We start from the raw sequence: 9910 nt of genomic DNA on the forward strand, positions 1-9910 counted from the left end.
CAATAAATTTAATAAAAAATAAATCAGCATGTTACATTATGTTTGTAGAAGATAAGGAAAAGATATCAACTTAAAATTAGAATACGGTGAATTTGGAATAAAAAGAATGGAATCCTATTTGTGACCACTATGTTATTATAATATACTATAGTATTAACATATCTATAAATACCATTTCAATATTCATGCTATCCTGGTTGTTTAATTCTTTGATCATCACTCCTGATTTAGTCCATACAACAGTGTGATTTTGTTTGAGGTCAAATTCCAAGCACAGTCTACTGAAGTAAATTTTTATCTCACCAAAGTGTAACACATTTTGCCAATCCTGTTCATGCCAACACAGATCATTTAGAGTATAATTGGCTGCTGCTGTCACTTGCACAAGCTGTGACATTTTCTAACAGCAACAGGGTAGTATCTGAAAAGCTAAAAAAACAATTACATGTTGTAGAAGATAGTTTGATTTGGGAAGAAAGGAAATATAAAACAAGCCAGCTCTTCTCTACTTCAAACAGGTAGCAAAGAAGCTACAATACTGGTCATCCTCCCCTCTTTTTCAAAATGTGAGACATTGGAGAAAGAGAAAACACTGACTTGACAAATATAGAAGGAGTCGTTTGGAGTCTTCTGTTTAGAGAAGACAAAAAAGTAAAGAGAACGTTCATTAAAGGGACCTAAAGACCTAATACCAAAGGAGGATGGAGAATGACATTAACTTGTAAAATATCATTCAACTGATAAATCAACATGAGAGAAAATCAGAAAGTGAATGATAGAAAAAGAAATGAAAGAAATAAAATAACAAAGGGAAAAATACCCTTGAAAAAGAAAGTACACAGGGAGCATATGGGAAAGTGCAAAGCTAAATAAAAAGCTGTGATATAGATTATTTTAAATGCTTACTTTCTCTAACAAATAAAAATAAAATAATATAACAATGATATATCATTTTGCCTATCCCATTAGCAAAAATTCAAAAGAATATTAATATCCAATTTGGGCAAGTGTGTGGGAAAAATCTCCTACACTATTGGTTGATTTATTGTTTTATTTATTTATAAATACATAAACTGTGTGAAAATAACAAGCAAAACTTTATTAAAATATTCATACTCATTGACTCAACAATTCTTTTTATTAGATATGTTTATATGTATGAAAAGATATATGTTCAAGGATATTCCCTGCAGGATTGGGGATATCCTTGAACATATATCTTTTCATACATATAAACATATCTAATAAAATTGGGAGGAAAAAACTAAACGTGTGAGTAGGTCATTGGTTAAATAAATTATTGTACACTCATATAGTGAAATACTACGCATAAAGATAAAAGAATTAAGAAATTCTTTTATTAATAGAATGTTAGATATATATTACATGAAAATGTCTACAGTACCAGAAGCTTTAGTAGTGGCAGTTATAATAATATTATTTAATATTTATTGAGAACTTATTTTACATGTTGTACTAAGCCCTTTTTAAGAATTACCTCATAATTCTTACAAGCACCTTATGGAGGTAGGCAGTATTTTTATCTGCATTTAATAGATAAGAAGACCTGAGACTCAGAGATTAAATAATGTGCCCAAGGAAGCTAGGAAGGGCTAGAGCTAGGTTCCAAGCCAGGTAAGCCTGGCTCTCAAGTGCAGGCCCTTAATCTAGACTCCCAAAGTAAATATGATCTAATTATTTTTCAAGGGAAAAAAAAACTAGTAAATGCATAGGAGAAAAATACAAAGTATTCTCTAAACTATTCTTATACTTTATCTACTGAGGAGGAAATTATGAGAGTGCTTTACATTCCTTTTTATTTCTACAATGTTTGCATTTTTTAAATAACATTTACTGTTTTATAATAAGAAAAACACTCAGATTAATAAATTGCTTGCTTTCTGAAAGTTAATTGCAAAATAGCACTCTAAAATCACTGAAAATGTCTTTAATCAGTGTTCTCAGAACTTCCTAATCAAGGATTCCCAAGTGCCAGTCCAAGAACTGAATACATCACAATCACCTAAGGAATATTTTATTACACATACCTATTCCTTGGCCCCAAAGTCTCCATCCTACCCAGTTCAGTACATCTGGGATGGAGCTCTGGAATTTACATTTTTTAAAAGCTCCCCAGTTGATTCTAATACCCAGCGAGGTTTGGGAATCACTGTCTAAGAGAATGTGATTTATGTAGATCAAAAGAGGAAAGAGAAAGTACACCATATGGTATGTTAACTCTTTAATTTCATTTTAGAGGTGGCTTCACAGAGAAAGTGTTTCTAAATGATCACTACATACCAATATTACTAAAAATGTGCCAAAAATTTTGTCCATCTGAAATATGTCAATAATTCATATTTACCTTGGAATAGAGGGAGGAAAGATGTTTGGAAAGTTTTATATCTATGTAATTAAAACTAGTGCAGAGATAGACATCTAGACCAACTGAGCATAATAAAGAGCACAGAAACACGTCCAAGCATAGGTGAGGCCTTGGCTTATTGTAGGGTTGTCATAGAGCAATATACAGGATGGCATTGGGCAGTGTGCTCTCTACATAGGGAAAAATAAGATTAACAATTAGCAGAATACCTAGGGCTTATTATTGGGCATTCAGATTTTTTTTTTTTTTAAAGAGTGATAGTTTTTTTTTTTTTAATCTTCCCAGTTCTGCTTCCCTAACTTCCTGTCAATTGACTTTATTAGTTGTTCCTTTTCTTCCTCCCCTACTTACCTTTAAATGCTAGTGTTTCCCTGAGTTCTTGCCTCGGTTGCCTTCAATTTTCTTTGCACCCTGTGTGCCCCCTTGGGCTGTTTCATCCATTCTCATGAGTTAGGCCACCAAGGACAAAATAAATTCCAAATCTATTATTTATACTGGAGGCTTCTGTCCCAAATTCCACACCCATATTTCTAATGCTTAAGCAATCTAAAAGTCACCCTACACCTAACATACTCATTGTCTTCATTCATTACTGTTTCTACTATAATTACAATCTAAGTTAATGATGTCACCACCAAAGGTAGAAATCTCGAGGTCGAAATTTGTTTCTCAAGGTAGAAATTTGTGAGTTGTACTTAACTTTGCCTTCTCCCTGTCAACTGACCACCAAATTCTATAATTTATACCTCAGAAATATCCCTTGACACTTCATCCCTATGATCCCTGCCTTAGTTCAAGTCCTCATTATTCTCACCTCTCAATTGCAAGTTCCTATCTAGTGTTCTTCCCTTCTGTCTCTCCCTCTTCCAGCTTGTTCATCGCATTCCCATGTAGTTTGCCTTACAATAAAAGTGGTAAAAAAAAAAATAAGATAAAATCATGCCTGCTGCTCTCCTTCTTAAAGGGCTGATGGCTTGTAGATGTCTACATAATTAAGTCCAGACCTCTTATTTGGCAAATGACAATAATAACAGCAATATTATATATTGAGTGCCTATTTTATATATGAGCAAAATGAGGCCCCAAGAGATTAAGTGTCTTTCCCAAGGTGACAAGACTCATAAATGGCAAAGCTGGGATTTCAGTCTTGACAGAATTCAACCCTGCAGCCCATGCTCGGTTTGAATGTCACTTACCTGATCCAATTCATCCATTTATAGATTCATCTCCCCACATAAGCTGTGAACTCCCCAAGGACAGGAATGATATCTTATTCACCTTCGCGTCCCCAGTGTCTAACACTGCGTCTGGCACAGAATAGGTGCTTAATACATGCTTATTTTTAAAAAGTGGATGAAAGGACAGAAGAAGTAAGAAGGGAAGGAAAAAAGAAATAGAAGAAACTGGTGAGGCTGTTTTAAGAAGAACATGATGCTATTTTAAAATGTTTGAAGAACTATCATGTGGAAAAGTCTTTATTTTCTCTATAGTAGCGATGCTCTAACCTGAACTCCATGAATGAGCTTAGGGAATGCACTTTTCTAGGATGAGGGTTCATAACTTTCATAAATCTCACAAAGCCGTCTGTGATCCAAAATAATAATGCTTAGAACTATTTCTCCAGAGGAGAACTAATGAGCAGATGTTACAGGGAGACCAATTTCAAATCTCTGTGAAGAGGAAATTTATAACAAAGAGAGCTGTTTGAAAATAAAATCTTTACAGCAAAATGTCAAAAGCTAGGGATCAGTGGAAGCAATCAAACATAGGCCAGATAAATATGTCTAAATATACAGAGAAAGGAATTCATAGAATTTTGGTGGGCTGAAGCCTACACTAGAAAAAATTCCACACTCACCCTCTGTGATTCTGTAATTCTAAGAGGCGATCATATTAAATTTGTCTTTTATTTCCAATTTTTTTTTACTTCACAAAGATTTTGATGCTTTTAGAACTATCGTGGCATCTTTCTCAGTCTGTCACCTTTCCAGGACATTACCTTTAACAATAATGTTTAGGTTTTTTCCGTTCCTTAATAAACCCAAACAATTTATTTATAAATTGTGTTGACATCTGCAAGCATTGGTACTTTCTACTTCTCATCTCAGATCTCCTTCTAACTTGTGTAGTCTGATTGCTCATTTGTCATATTTTTTGCTTCCTAGGTTATTGAGATATTAGCTTACATTTTATAGAAATTTGAAGCATGATGTGTGGAAATAGTGGTTCTGTAGACATAATCCCCTCTAATACCTGAATTACTTTATTGAGTATGGTTTCCTTTTCTCCTCAAAGACATTAATTTATTCCATAATCACTGTTGACAGAACAAAAACTCTCAAAAATATTTACATTGCTACTGTCCTAAAGATGAGATAATAAGAGTTTAATGATACATAGATTTTCCTATGACATATATCTCATTATTTGCATCTCTGGATGATTAAAAGGATGCAATACATTTAAAAAGAGATGGATCTTGGTGGATGTAGGAGTTATTCATAAAATAATAAGAGTAAATGTTTACCATTTGTTCATGTCCTGAAGTTATTGTATTCTATTTAGAAACAAAAAATATGTGTAGTCTCTTTTATTAAAAGCAGCCCTCAGAGCTAAAATTAAATAATGAATCCTTGTTTGGTGATATAAAGTAATGGGTGAGGCAAATGTATATGACTCATTGTTTTTGTTGACTCAAGTCAAAGAAAATGCATCAAAAAGACCATCAAGTCTCGAGGTGTAAATTAATGCCCAAGTCCGGTCAATATTTGCTGCCACCTGCTGGTCAAAGGGGAAAGCTGCAAGAAACGGACAAATGTGTAAGGGAATTTAATCAAGTCCTGCCAAGCAAGGCATTTATACAGAGGGATAGGTGGGTGGGGTGGTGGTGGTGGTGGTGGCGGCGGCGGCGGCGGCGGCGGCGGCGGCAGTGGTAATTAATCAGAATTGTGCTTGTAAAAATACTGTACACCCTGGCTTCAGAGCCAGTCCCTTCTGAATGGCAGAGGGGAGATGAGGGCCAGGTGGCTGATGGGCTGCTTGACCCGAGGGTTTAAGTATTTGCACTGGTTCATAGATCTGGTCACCTATACCTTCATTTCAAGTTCCTTCTCCCTCAACTTTGATTGCAAAGCAATAAACTCCAGTTTTTATTGCGCAGCACAACATTTCCTAAAATGTTGCCCCCAAGGAAAACTTGTTCTTCTTGATCAGGGATTGCAAGCAGGAAATTTGCGATTTGAAAATTTAGACATAGAATTTTATAAAAATGGGTTTTTTTTTGTTTGTTTTTTTTTTTGCCCTTCTACCCTTCCTTTTTCTGCATGCAGACATGATGGCAAGAGCTTCAGCAGCTATCTTGGATCATGAGGTAGCATGAGGAAGTAGGTCTCAGGCTCAACATGGTGAAGAACAAAGATAGAATAAACTTAAATTTCTGATAACCATGGAGCTACTATCCCACCTCTGGACTGTCTCTATTACACTTCTTTTACTTGAGAGAAAAATAAAAATTTATCTTGTATAAGCCACTCATTTGAGTTTATTGTTAAAAGCAGCTAAACCTAATATACCATATCTCACAAAACTGGGACAAGGAAAGATAGGCTGAGAAGGCTGTGTGTTTCAAGAAAAACAGGAGATTGTATCATATTTGTGGAACTAAGTCTTTTTTGGGGGATACTAAGTCTTTTAATATTTGGCATCCCAGTTTTCTGATCAGTAGGGTTTACTATACTATTAACAGGAGTATGAAAATTAGCTCAATAAAATTCTCCTTAATGAATGCCTTTTGCTCCACTGAAGTGGTGCTGTTTTAAATCAGTTCTCCTGGAAAGCAGAGTTTGAGGTGGAGATTTGCATGCAGGAAGTTCACAGGGAGGCTCTTGGGAACAACCCCTGTTGTTCTTGTAGACATTCCTGCACTTGAGATAGCATTTCAGAAGATGTCATGTATCAAGACAAGGGGGATGAGTCTTTGTACCTCTGTATGAACCAGTCACCGGAGGTGAACTGTCCCTGGAGAGCAGGCATAAGATTGTAGGAGGGAATGTTCTCCTACCCAGAGAAATGCTCAGAGAGGGACTCAGCTGTGAATCATGCATAGCTATCAGAAGTTGAAGAAATGAACCATGGTTCTGAAGGAAGCAGAAGGTGCCCCACAGCCTCTTCCTAGCTATATACATATCAGGGTGTAATTCATGTATTTTAAATTTTACATATTACTCTTATAATTATTTTCATTTCTCAATGAGTCAGAACTAAAAATATTCCTGGCCCTTCGTTGTGTGCTTTTGGATCAAAGAGCAGGTTTACATCATTACTAGGAAGCTGAGTAATAAGTTTAATGCATTCTGTTCTTTTAGGTGAAGAGAATGATGACTATAGGAGTGAATAAACAGAGATCATTCTTAGTACTGTATTTGGAGGGACAGGTGTTCAGGGCAAACAGATACCAGTAATTCGAAACACCCAGGGACAAAGGGTCAGGTCTTTTCTCCAGGCAGGTGCCTCCCTGTTGCCTCCTTGCAATTTCCATAAGGCCTCCCTAATCCTTGACATATCCCTTACCTCCTGTCTGTGATGTCTGGCACAGCACCCCTTGACTTTCCTTGCAATGCTCTCAGCTGCTCTGCCATCCTACTGCCTAATGATTCTGGTATCAAGATAAAAATCATTATTGACTTTCATTAGTTTTGAGATCAGAGCTGACAGAAGTAGCTTGTTTTTATAATCTAGGTGAGTTTGCCCACCATATGGGTGTTAATCACAGATTTATGTTAGTTCACTGATTTTAAATGAGGGCAATTGAATACATCTATGCTTTCTGCTGATCCCACACAATGCTCTTTAATTGCTTGCATAGACCCATTTAATGGCTTCTGTAATGCTGAAAATACACCTTTCAAATAGTGTATTTTAAAATACACTATTTTATAATACACTAAAATAGAAATTTAAAGATTAAGGAGGAAATTATCGTTGAGTTCACAGCAATTAAGTACCCAGTTTCTTAAATCATATTAAAAAGGAAAATTTCAAAACTATTCCTGTCTACACACTGTATACATAGATTGGGCTCTAGTAAGTCTGAAAAACTCGGAATTCCTTTATACCACTTTCTCAGATTCGCATGGCGTTGAATGAAATTCTTGAAGAAGAAAATATCCAGATTAGTTAAGATATGTTAAAATCATAATTCTGACAGCATGTTTTATCTTTATTGGTTTCTTTTAGATATTATTAAAAATGTATAAAAATGTATGAAAGTTAAATGTGCAAGGATTATAGATTTATTTTTATTTTTTTAATTATTTTTTAAAATTTATTTATTTAATTTTTATGGTGACATTGGTTAACAGCTGTACATTTTAACAGTCAGGCATATATATATATTTACATTGTGTGTTTACCTCCCATAGTTCGATTTCTTTCTGTCACCACATATTTGACCCCTTTTACCTCGTCTATCTCCCACCCTCCCCTCCCCTTTACCCTCTGGTAACCACTAGTCTGTTATCCATGTCCATGAGTCTCTGTTTGTTTGTCACTCATTTGTTGCTTTTAGGTTTACATCCCACATATAAGTGAAATAATGTGATTTTCAACTTTTTCTGTCTGGCTTATTTCGCTTAGCATGATTATCTCAAGGTCCATCCATGTTGTTGCAGATAGTAGTATTTTATCTCTTCTTATGGCCGAGTAATATTCCATTGTATATATGTACCATTATTGATTTTGTAATCTGTCAATTGCATGTCTCCTCTAAGTGAAATAAGGATAATGCACCTCAAAGTCCCTCCCTGAGCAGGGACTTTAATTTATATACTCAGCACCCAGAACAGTTTCTGGCACAAAGCTGTAGATAGAAATAAATATTTTTTGAACTAATAATGGGTGGATGGTAAAATCAGCTACATGGGAACCAAAATATTTTGAAATATCTCACAGGGCTTAGATCATAGGAGTGGCTGTGAATGTTGAAGTCAGGATGGCTAATGAGGTGGCCAATTAAAAAGGCAAAGTACCAGGAACTGAAATGAGTATGAGCTATATGTGTAAATCTAATAGAAAAATCAGAAACCTTCTGTTTGCTTTTATTTCATTTTGTGGTCTTCTGAAATATTTCAAACATTTTGAAAACTAAATCATGACTATAAAGATTTTATTAATGAATCTGCAATAAAAACATGATCATATTTGAAAATGCAGTTCTTTAATTAAAAAGATAGAAGATTTAGGAAGATGGAAGCATAGCACACTCTCCTGGCTCATGTGTGTATCAAAACACTTGTTTCTTATTGAAGAAGATAGATATCCGCCCTCACACTGTCTATTAGTTAACTTTGTTTCTGATTACAAGATAAATACATGCCAGTTGAAACAAATTCAGTCATTTCAAATAAACAAAACAAAGACTCAAAAATTATCCCTAATTCTACCACCTGGAGACAACCAACGTTCCATTCTAGTGTAAAGCCTTCCAGTCTATTCTTTATGCAAATGTTACGGAGTAAACAAATGTCGGTGAAGCCCTTAGCACATAGCAAGTGTTCAAAAAGAGGTCAGTTATTATGAACATTGTTTTTCTACCAATCTTTTAAGTTTAACTATATAGTCTAAATACATGTCTTTTAATTTTTTATATATATTTGAATAAATGCAATTTACATAGTGATTCCTCTATTAATGGATACTGAGTGCTATTTCCTACTCTTCTCTAATATAAACTTTGCAGTAAACATCCTTATTCTTACAGATGTGCATATATACCTTTTTTTTTTTTCTAAAAATCTTACAGACTCATATATAAACTCCTATTCCAGCTGTTTGGTCTCTGGCTTGTCACTAAAACTTTCTGTGCATTAGTTTCCTCATCTGTAAAAGTTGATATTAAAATCTGCTTACAAAGTTTTTGTAAGGATTAAATACTTAGGTTTATAAAATGCCTACTACAGTCTCTGGTTCAGAGGTCGAATTTAATAAATGGTATATTTTATTTAGAATAATTCATCAAAAGTCGACTATATTAGCTCAAGTTTAAGTAAAAGTTAAAGGCTTTTGATATATATTGTCAAATGGCTATCTAGGAAGATTATACAAATTTCTACTACTATCCTTGGTGTCTGAGTTTCCCATGCATCATTTCCTTCAGAACTCGGGATATTATCAATATTCTTTTCATCTTTGTCAATTTTGTAAGTGAGAAGCATTGTCTTCTTTTTTTTTAATTTGTATTTATTTTGTTTCTCAGAAACTCGAAAATCTCATATATTAATTAAGCGTCCATATCTCTCCTGTCATGAATTGTCTATTCAAATTACTTGTGCAGTTTTTTTAGTTTATAAGAGTATCTGGTATTTTAACAACATCATGACTTGAAAATCTTTTCTTCACTTTACCATTTGCTTTTAAACTTCCTTGGAACATTTGGCTTTAGTGTCATGCTTAGAAAATCCTCCCAAATACAAGAATATGTTCACCTACATATATGATTGTGTACATACATAGGTATATAATCAATTT

This window comes from Pteropus vampyrus, unplaced genomic scaffold (genome assembly GCF_000151845.1).
Source record: "Pteropus vampyrus isolate Shadow unplaced genomic scaffold, Pvam_2.0 Scaffold273, whole genome shotgun sequence".
NCBI classification, from domain to species: domain Eukaryota; kingdom Metazoa; phylum Chordata; class Mammalia; order Chiroptera; family Pteropodidae; genus Pteropus; species Pteropus vampyrus.